Below are 10,944 nucleotides of genomic sequence, written 5' to 3' on the forward strand. Positions count from 1 at the left end.
GCACTGGTTTGAGTCCTGGCTACTCCACTTCCAATCTAGCTCTCTGTTATGGCCTGGAAAATCATTAGAAGAGAGCCCAAATCCTTGGGCTCCTGAACCCACATGGGAAACCAGAAGAAGCTCCTGGATCCTGGCTTCGGATCAGCTCAACTCCAGCCATTGTGGCCAATTGGGGAGTGAACCAGTGAATGGAAGACCTCTCTGTCTCTCTCTCTGCCTGTCCTCTTTCTGTGTCACTCTAACTTTCAAATAAATAAATAAATGTTTTATAAAAAAAAAAGTGCAGCCGGCGCTGCGGCTCACTAGGCTAATCCTCCGCCTTGTGGCGCCAGCACACCGGGTTCTAGTTCCGGTCGGGGCGGCAGATTCTGTCCTGGTTGCCCCTCTTCCAGGCCAGCTCTCTGCTGTGGCCAGGGAGTGCAGTGGAGGATGGCCCAAGTGCTTGGGCCCTGCACCCCATGGGAGACCAGAAAAAGCACCTGGCTTCTGCCATCGGATCAGCGCGGTGCGCTGGCCGTGGCGGCCATTGGAGGGTGAACCAAAGGCAAAGGAAGACCTTTCTCTCTGTCTCTCTCTCTCACTGTCCACTCTGCCTGTAAAAAAAAAAAAAAAAAAAAAAAAAAAAAAAAAAAAAAAAAAGTGCTGGAGAGAAACCTGATACAGGGGCCAGTGTTGTGGTGCAGTGTGTAAAACTGCTGCCTGCGATGCTGGCATCCCGTTTGGGTGCTGGTCCGAGACCTGGATGCTCCACTTCTGATGCAACTTCTGGCTAATGCACTGGGGAAATTAGCAGAAGATGCCTCAAGTTCTTCGGCCCCTGCCCCAATGTGGGAGACCAGGAGGAATCTCCGGGCTCCTGGTTTCAACCTTAGAGGCCATATGAGGAGTGAACCAGAGGGTGGAAGAGCTCTTTCTCTCTCTCTCCCCATCTCTACCTCTCTTTCTGTAACTCTGCCTTTCAAATAAATAAATAAATTTCAAAAGAAGAAAAAGAAGAAGAGGAGGAGGAAGAAGAAGAAGACTGGCATAGTGTAATACAATTTTGAAACAAATACATTTTGCAACAAAATGGATGTAACTAGAAACCACTATACTTAGTGAAATAAGTCAGTCCTCAAAAGACAAATTCCATATATTTTCCCTGATCTGTGGTAACTAATGGAGTACCTAAAAGGTAATGTATAGGAGTGAAATTGATGTGTTGAGATTTGTTGATTGTTTACAGCCCTCATCTTGACTGTTGAGGAACAATTTGTTTTCTTCATGCTATGTGTTGAACTGTTTACTTACTGTAAGTTTAATCTTATAAGTATGAAGTAAACTGAAAGTAAATATTTGGAAAAGTTAACAGTGGAGACCCGGGCAGGGGGAGAAATGTAGAGTCTGGGGAGTGAGGGAGGGGAAGGTAGGAAGTATCATTATGGTCCTGAATCAGTATATATGAGATATATGAAATTTGTATACCTTAAATAAAATTTTAAAAAGACATAATAGTGTTATATATGTTTTAAGAACTATGTTCTCACTTTAACATACATCTTTGAAAGTTTCCAATTCTGTAACAATAATTTTGCTATAAGAATTCATGTCATTTTGAAGAAAAAAGACTTGAGGATGGGCATTTAGCCTAGCAGTGAATCTGCTTGCATCACACATTGTACTTTCTGGGTTTGATACCTGACTTTGTCTACTGATTTCAGGTTCCCGCTAATTCAGACCTTGGGAGGTGGCAGAGATGGATCAAATAATTGAGTTCTTTGTACCAACATGGGATACCTAGATTGTGTTCTGGTCTCTGGCTTCACCCTGGTCTTATCCTGGTAGTTGTGTGCATTTGGAGAGTGAACTAGTGGATATAAACTCTGACTATCCGTCTCTATCTCTCAAATATATACATATTTTTAAAAAACATAAAAGACTTATCTCTGATCCAAAATTGAAAGCTACAAGTGATTATAATATGATACATTCATATCTGAGCAGCTTGATTTGAATTTGAATTGACAACTGCTGGGACTCCTTTTTTCCTTCATGACAAATGGGAAATAATTTAGTATGATGGGTGATAGGGAACTTTAAAGGCCTTTGATTGGAGAAAGATGTAGAAATACAGATAAAAGCAGAGCAGTGAGCAGAAAAATATGAGAATGAAAAACAATGACACTGCTGCCTACAGCTGGAGATAGGCATAGAAGATCTAAATTTAGTAGGCTATTAAAAAAGAGAAAGGAGGGCAGGCACTGTAGTGGGTAAAGCCAGGTATTTAGTTTAATGGTTGAAATGCCTGTGTCCGACATTGAAGTGCCTGAATTCAACACTTGGCTCTGGCCCCTGGCTCCATAATGCAGACTCTTGGAGGCAACAGTGATGGCTTAAGTAACTGGATTCCTGCTACTCATGTGAGAGACCTGGAATGAGTTCCTGGCACCCAGCATTGGCCTTACCCCAGTCCCACTATTGCAATTCTGGACATTTGGGGACTTAACCAGTGAATGGAAGCTTTCACTGTCTTTTCACTATATATGTCCTTCTCTCTCTCTCTGCCTTTCAAGAAAGAAAAAAATTAAACCCACACTTTTGCTATCCATTGTGATAGCTATATATGTATGTAGTACAAGTATACTATTATAATGCCTGTGGAGGATACACACTAATTTAAGAAGTATAGTAAGGATAGTAATAATATTGAGAAGAGAGAATAAATCCTGAGTAGTTTTCATTACAATTTTTATTTTTATTAACTTGTAGCTTTAGAAAAAAAGTGAAGTGTAGTTACGTGTAGTGCGATCATATTTTAGATGAATGGGTTTATCAGTACCAGGGTAGAAATAGGTAACATTTCCATCATCCCAGAAACCTTACTCCAGTTCTTTTCCAATTGATCACCCTTGCAAGAAACAACTACTTGTCTAAGTTGACCAATAATTAATTGTGTCTGTTTTAGGATATAATTGTAATGTAACTACATGGAATTTACTCGGTGGTGTCTAGATTTTTTCAAAGGAAAAAAATGTTCTGGGGATCTGTTCGTGTGCTGAAACTTTGTATCATCTCTTGTATTATTATAACACATAAAGAAAGGAAAAAAGAAGCAGAATAAATGGGTTCTATCAACAGCAAATATTTGGATTTAATCATCAGTTGTTCTTAGAATCTCTGTTCACTACTAGTTTTATAATGACATTAAATGGAACCAGTATTTAATGTGCAAACTACTCAATTATCTGTAATAATTCTATCTATAACAATAGCAGCACAGAATTACTTGTAACTTTTCTCTCAAGCATGTTAAGCATTAATGTTTTCCTACTTTTCTCTTCTAAAAGCTAGTTTACCTCAAGAAGTAAATACACATTTATTCACAATCTACTCTTGAAATATTTATCCTTTATGTTGGTAGAAATAGTACTATAGAAGACATTATCATGGAAGCATTCTTTTAGAAAAACATGATATTCCATCTTGTAATATGTAGATATTTTTTGTTTATTACTTATTTTATCTTCAAATAAATCTCCTTATTTTCCCTACCTTAATAAGTTGACAAAATATGGTTTCATAACTCCTTTGTAATACTAAACTTGGAGGTGAGTATTTGGATTCTTGCCACTATAAACATGTGTTTCCCAGTAATGAGATTCCATGAACGCAGAGGGAAAAGGTATTCTAATATTACTAGAAGAGAAGTCCAGAGAAATCTGCCACAGGTTGGCAGACACAGTTGGGTTTAAGTCAAGAAATCCTGACTCTGATTCCAGGGATTTTCACATTTCAGTGCTCTCTAGTGGCTCAGCACTCTCACTGCCCAGTGTACTGAGCAATCTTTTCTGACTTTGACTATTTTAAGCTAAATGTATCTGTGCATGTGAAAATATATTTAATATTCCTGAATGAAATTTTGTAAGCTTAACTTGAGGAAAATATATGTATATTAACATTTAATAACTATACAGCTAAATACAAGCATATCCACGAGATCAATACTTATCCTTCATACTTTCTCACACACTGGTAGATGTGTCCACCATAAGAACAAAGATAAAGATAAAGGTAATGAATGGAAACTTTGCTTTGTTTGGCTCCTAATAAAGTGAAGTGATCAAATAGTAGCTCAATTGTGTCTTTTTCAAACCCTACTGACATTCTACATGCTGAAATATTAACAACCTAGTGATGCAAGGAGAACAAAGACATGTCTGTATTTCAAAGGGCTTCATTTTGATGAACTGATAGAAGATATATTAACCAAAATGGGAAATTTCTCTAAAGTCAAAATATCACAAAGACATCTAGATTGTATATGTTAAAAGACTGCAAGAGGGTTGTGTGAAAATAGAATTAACATGTGAATTCATTTAGGTGTAAAAATGTGAAAATAATGCATATTTTTTCATAGTATGGATTTTCTATGAACTATTTGAAGATCCCTTGTGTCATCTAGATTGTGTAAATGAAAACATATGTGTATAGCTCAAATTAAACATCATGGTATGTCTGAAAAATGAGTGGAATTACAGAAATAATAAGAGGATATGGAAAGTAGTGCAGGCCTGCTCAAATGAAAAAATGAGAAAAATGGATCATGGTGAACGAGCAGAGTTCTACGTAAGTGTACAGTACAGGCAGTGGGTAGCACAGGATTAAAGCTAATAGGATCAAATAGCTTCTATGGTTATGCAGATTGAAGACAGCACAGAAGGTTTTAAGCCAACATGTGAGATAGAAAGAATTGCATTTTAGATTGATATCCTAATATTGACATAGAGAATATTTAGGAGCAGGAGGTTGGGCAAAACAACAGAGAGGGTGACCATGTAGAACAATAATGTTAAAATGATTCATTTATAGAAAAATTCATTAAGAATGATAATTAAAGAACAGACTGAAGGAATGTTTAAAGGAAAAAGTAACAGACTACAAAATAACCAAACACAAGTTTTATGACAAGGTGGGTATTTAGCTTAGTAGTTGAGATGTGCATTGGAGTACCTGGGTATAACTGCTCCTGACTCTGGCTTCCTGCTAATGTGGGTCCTGGGAGGCAGAAGGTGATGGCTTAAATAATTGGGTTTCTGCCACCCACATGGGAGACTTGAATTGCATTTCCAGCTCCCAGCTTTGGCCCAGTCCAGTCCTGGTCATTGTGGGAATTCGCGGAGTGAACAAACAGATGGAAACTCACTTACTCTGTCTCTTTCTCTGGCTCTCTACTTAATAAGTAAATTTCAAAAAATTAAACAAGTTGTAGGACATTTCGTGTATGTCTATTGTAAAAATATAATTGCAGATGATTTTTAAATACTCACAACCATTTTATTTAAAAAAAAAAACAGTATATGGCACTGTTTGCTTTAGTTCTATAGCTCAGTTTTATACTAGTGAAGTCAGAACCAAGTGCCGTGTCATATGAGCTATGCTTAAATCACACATATCAAAGTAAAAATATATTGTGAGGAAATGTTTAATCATTACAGAACTTCTGTGAGTCTCATAGTTTATCTTATTGAAAAATGTGAGAGAAATAATAATTGTATTTCTCTGAAATTTTCCATCAAGAATAATAAAATACTACAGAAGCATATTATACCTGAAAATGGAAATATTCTTTTTCTACTAAAAATGTTAATCATAAAACATGAAAATGTTAATCATAAAACAAGAAGTGATAATGGTTTATGAATTACTTTTCTTGTTTCTAATCTGATGATTTCCTACATTTATTTGTGTGAAGAATGTGGTATGATGTTCAGAATATGAATTATTTAATGTTTCAGAATGGTGTTTCTAACATTCAGGGACAGCACAAAATTTTCAACCACATTATTAGGCAAGAAAAGATACAGTCATAGTATTGCTTTTCTCTAGTATATTTAGAGTAAGGGAGATATCTCAATAAAATGATTTCTCTTGCTCCCCAAAGTCATATTGGCTGGCTTTGGAAAAACAAATTGAGAGAATACAATCATGATTCTTTGAAAAAATAGAAATTTCCTTCCTTTATAAACAACAAATTATACATAGTGAAGGATAAAACAAGAAAGACTGTTGGTTGCATTTTTAATTGTACACAATAAAGGGAAGTTTTAAATGGAAAAAATGAAATGAAAAGAGGAGGAAGAACTTAGACATGGGGGTAAGATAACTTAGAACAATATGTCGAATTTTAAAGCAATAAAAAAATCATTGGTGTTTGTGGGGAGCAATCCGGACTAGACTAAGTTACTCGAATTAAGACTTATTCTATGCATCTGCTCTCCCACAATATGGCGCTGGGAGAGAAGTAAACAGCTTCCGCACAGCTGCCTCCAGTTCAACTAATAAACTGTAGGACTTGCTCCTGATTGGAGGAGAGCAGCGTACTCGGCGTGTGGGCAGCCGAGTTGGGATTGGCGGAGGAGGACTATAAAGGAGGAGAGAGACGGCATGCATCAGGAACATCTATGGGGAACATCTAAGGGGAACGCCTGTGCAGCCCCCGAGAAGAGCCGGCCGGCGGTGTGCCGCTCCCCTGCGGAAGTGGGGAATGTGGCCAGGGGGAACTGCCCTTCCACGGAGGTGGAAGGGATAGTAGCCAACCCGGGAAGAACCAGCAGCAAACCCGGGGAGGGCCGAGCAGACGAAAGAACAGCGCAGGGTCCTGTGTCGTTCCTCCACGAAGAGGGGGAGCGACAGGTGTTGGCCAAGAGGTGACTATAAATACATATAAAGATATAAATATAAAAATCCTGAATTTACCTTGAGTATATATGTATTAATTAATTAGGGAAAGCATGAGGTACAGTGGTTAAATCGTTGTTCGGGTTGACCATATTTCACATTGAGGTGGCTAGTTCAAGTCTTGGCTACTCCACTTTCACTCCACTTTCATGATAATGCACATCCTGGGAGGCAGTAGATAATGCTTCAAGTACTTGGATCCCTGTCACTCACATGACGACCCAGATTGAGTTCCAAATTCCTGGCTTCAGCCTGGCCCAGTCCTGGCTGTTGTGGGTATTTGGAGAGTAACTAAGCAAATGGAAGATCTCTCTCCATCTGTCTGTCTTTTTCTCTCTCTCTGCCATTCAAATAAGATGAAAATAAACTAAAACACTATGAAGTAACTATAACAAATTATATAGATTTATATTAGACTATAAGACAATTAATAAGCTTTCACTTTCTCATGACAATAAATTAGTGGCTCATTTTCCCATTGTAAATTAACCATTTTTTCTGCACCTTAAATAAATGAATACATACAAATGACTGTGAAAACTACATGAATAAATCAACTGTTTGGTGTTTGAGTTTTAAGTACTGTGGATGTGCAGTCTCCTAAATAACCAATGAAATATGTACTGCTAAGATGGACATCTTTGAAATGCATTTGGCATGTTTGATTATATTTTATTCCTTTCAATTTTTCTTCCTTCTTTTTCTTCCCTTCCTCCCTTTCTGTGTTAATTACCATTTTCTGTCCAATCACAGATATTAAACACTATTATAAACCTTGAGTTCACTTCACTGAGTAGATAAAAAACAATATATGAATATGGGAAATATAAGAAATTTAGAATTCAAATTCAAATGGTATCAACTTCTGTATAAGTGAAAATATCACCTGATTCTTGTTAGGATGGATGTTATTAAAACTTCAGAAGATGACAGTATTGGCAAAGATGTGAAGAAAAGCAAACCCTTGCACACTTTTGGTAGGAATGTAAGTTAGTATTATGGACAGCAATATACAGTTTCCTCAGTAAATTAAAATTACAACTACCATTTAATACAGTATTCTTACTTCTGGATACATGTAGTCTAAGGAAGTGAACGCACTATCTCAACGAGATGTCTGTGCTTTTGTGTCCACTATTCAAAATAACTAAGGGTATTCCAATTCAATCCCATCAAGGTGGCATGTACCAATGCCATCTTACTTGTTAAAGTGATCAGTTTAAGTTCATAAATGATCAAAAAGATGGGATTAAGTGTCAAAGGGATTACATAAATAAGACCAGAGTCTGCAAATAATTGATAGAATTAAAAAGTAGAGAATGATCCTACATGGGAAGTGAGATACACAGCAGACTCATAGAATGGCAAAAGCCCTGAACAGCACTCTGGTCTCAGAATCAGCCCTTAAGGCATTCGAAAAAAAAAAAAAAAGATCACATTATTTGTCTTTCTTTATTGGCTTATTTCACTTAGCATAATGCCTCCATGATTCATCCATGTTGATGCAAACGGACAGGATTTATTTCTTTATTAAGTCTGAAAAATATTTCATTGAGTATATTACACCATGTGTTCTTTGGTGCATACTTATGCGCTGATGAACACTTAGATAAATGGCAGTATCTTAGTTACTTAATATCCATCCTAACAAGAATCAGGTGACATTTTCACTTATACAGAAGTTGGTAAAAGTGAAATTTGAATTTGAATTCTAAATTTCTTATATTCTAATGATCTTATTTATATATAGAATCAAAAAAAGTCAAAGTAATAGAAGCAGGGAAAAGAACAGTGGTTACTAGGGATCTGGGATGAGTAAAAATTGGGAAGATGTTGGTCAAAGGCTACACAATTCCTGTCATACAAAAGTATAAGTTCAGAGATGTATCATATAGCATAGTGATTATAGTTAATAACAAGTTTTGTTTACTTAAAAATTGCTAAGAGAATAGATTTTAGCAGTTCTCATCACAAAAAAATGGTAATGTTGTGAGGTAATGAATATGTTAGTTAGATGTAGCCAGTACAGAATGCATGTATACATCAAAATAACATGTACAGGATAAATACATGCAATTTTATTCATGAATTTACATATATAACACATAAAAATAGAAATTCAGAATATACTGCTTTTGCATAAATTAAGGTATCTGTAAACCAAACTGAAACCTAACACACCCTATAGTTCATGTTGGGACACTAAGTTGTAGACATTATTCAATTTATTGACTTAAGATTCAAGAAGATAGGAAGTGAGTGGATTATGTTTGATATTAAGAAATGAGAACTGCCAACATTAGATACAGGAGTGGCATTCTTATTTTATCTATAATCTTATATTCCAAGACCAATGACTTCAGAAAACTGATGTACCAGAACAAGTATTGCTGTTTTTCAGTAAAGGAAGAGTGATTCATTACTCTCCAAGAACAAATATTATGCCCTTGAAAATGTCAAGGTGTTTCCCTTACTAAATACAACAAAGAGATGTTGATAGCTCATAAATGTGATGTAATAAGGATACAGTTCATGGCCAGTTTGTAAAAGGGGTTTCCCTATTTTATGGGTTTAAATCTCCTCCAGTGACAAGATGATCCTTCACCATCAATCCATATAATGAAACAATGGTGAGTCTGTGACAAATTGTTGGGTCACCTGCAGAGTAAAACTGGTCAGTGAATCTTGGGATTTAGAATGTCATTCTTACTTTTGTCAGCATTATTATAGTTAGATTATGTAGGGAATTAGAAAAAAGAAGTTAGCTGTAAAGAGAAGACAATCAACTTATCTTTTGAAATTGGAGGGAAAGTTGGTGATCCTAATAGGCTGACTTATGAGTAAGAATCTGACTTGGAGGTTGATGGTTTCTCTCCATATTTTTTGCAAAGGATAAGGGGAAATAGTTTCCTATCAGTGAGTAGAGAGGGGCACACTGAAGACTGAGTAGGATAATGAAGTTACCAGACAGTTTTTGAAGTAAAAGAGAGAAGATAGCTACTCCAGCTGTAACAAGGAAAGTTTCAATAAAAGATTGAGTGCCCAACAAATTATGAAAAAAATAAACTTAGCAGAGGGCACAATTGCATGGAAAACATTTTCCTTTAGAACTCGGCTGCCTGAATAGAGTAGCATTTGGGATATTTTCAAGCAATCAGCCTCAAGCAGCAGTTGCTCACATACTTAAAATTCTTTTTTCTGATGAAGATACATAAAAATCTACCCTCTTAGCAATTTATTTCTCAATAGAAAGTAATGCAGACAGTGGTAACGTAAAGTTATCTAAATACATTGCTTCCTGAGAAGCAGTTTTCTATAGCTTTCAGAGCAAGGGTTTAGAAAGTACCCAGGATGTAGAAAGGAGGGAGCAGTGTATGTGAAATGATTACCACAACCAAATTAACATTTGTACATTTTGTGTGTGTGTACAGTGGGAATGTTTAAAACCTACTCAACAAATTTGAAGTATTATTATATCAAATGTTATTATCATTTTTATCTACAGCCACCACGTTGTAGATTGGGTTGCTAACACTTTTCATTTTATCTATCTATCTATTTATTTATTTTTTAAAGTTTTATTTATTTCTTTGAAAGTCAGAGTTACACTCAGAGAGAAGGAGAGGCAGAGAGAGAGAGAGAGATCTTTCATCCACTGGTTCACTCCCCAATTGGCAGCAAAGGCTGGAGCTGCGCCAATCTGAAGCCTGGAGCCAGGACTTCTTCTGGGTCTCCCACATGAATGCAGTTGTCCAAGGACTTGGGCCATCTTCTACTGCTTTCCCAGGCCATAACAGAGAGCTGGATAGAAAGTGGAGCAGCTGGGTCTCAAACTGGTGCCCATACGAGATGCCAGCATTGCAGGTGGTGGCTTTACCCGCTATTGCCGCAGCACTGGCCCCTGAAAATTTTTCATTTTATCTTAAAAAATTTAACGTATTAAAAAGTTTTAAAAAATTTTATGTATTTATTTGAGAGGTAAGTTTACAGACAGTGAGAGGGAGAGACAGAGAGAAGAGTCTTCATCCACTGGTTCACTCCCCAAATGGCTGCAACGGCCAGAATTGGGCCGATCAGAAGCCAGGAGCCGGGTGCTTCTTCCCAGTCTCCCATGAGGGTGCAGGGGTCCAAGTGCTTGGGCCATCTTCTACTGTTTTCCAGGCCGTAGCGGAGAGCTAGATCGGAAGTGGAGCAGCCAGGACTAGAACCAGCACTCATCTGGGATGT

Source organism: Oryctolagus cuniculus, chromosome 8, assembly GCF_051225735.1.
Source record: "Oryctolagus cuniculus isolate XC-2025 breed Fujian yellow rabbit chromosome 8, ASM5122573v1, whole genome shotgun sequence".
NCBI classification, from domain to species: Eukaryota; Metazoa; Chordata; class Mammalia; order Lagomorpha; family Leporidae; genus Oryctolagus; species Oryctolagus cuniculus.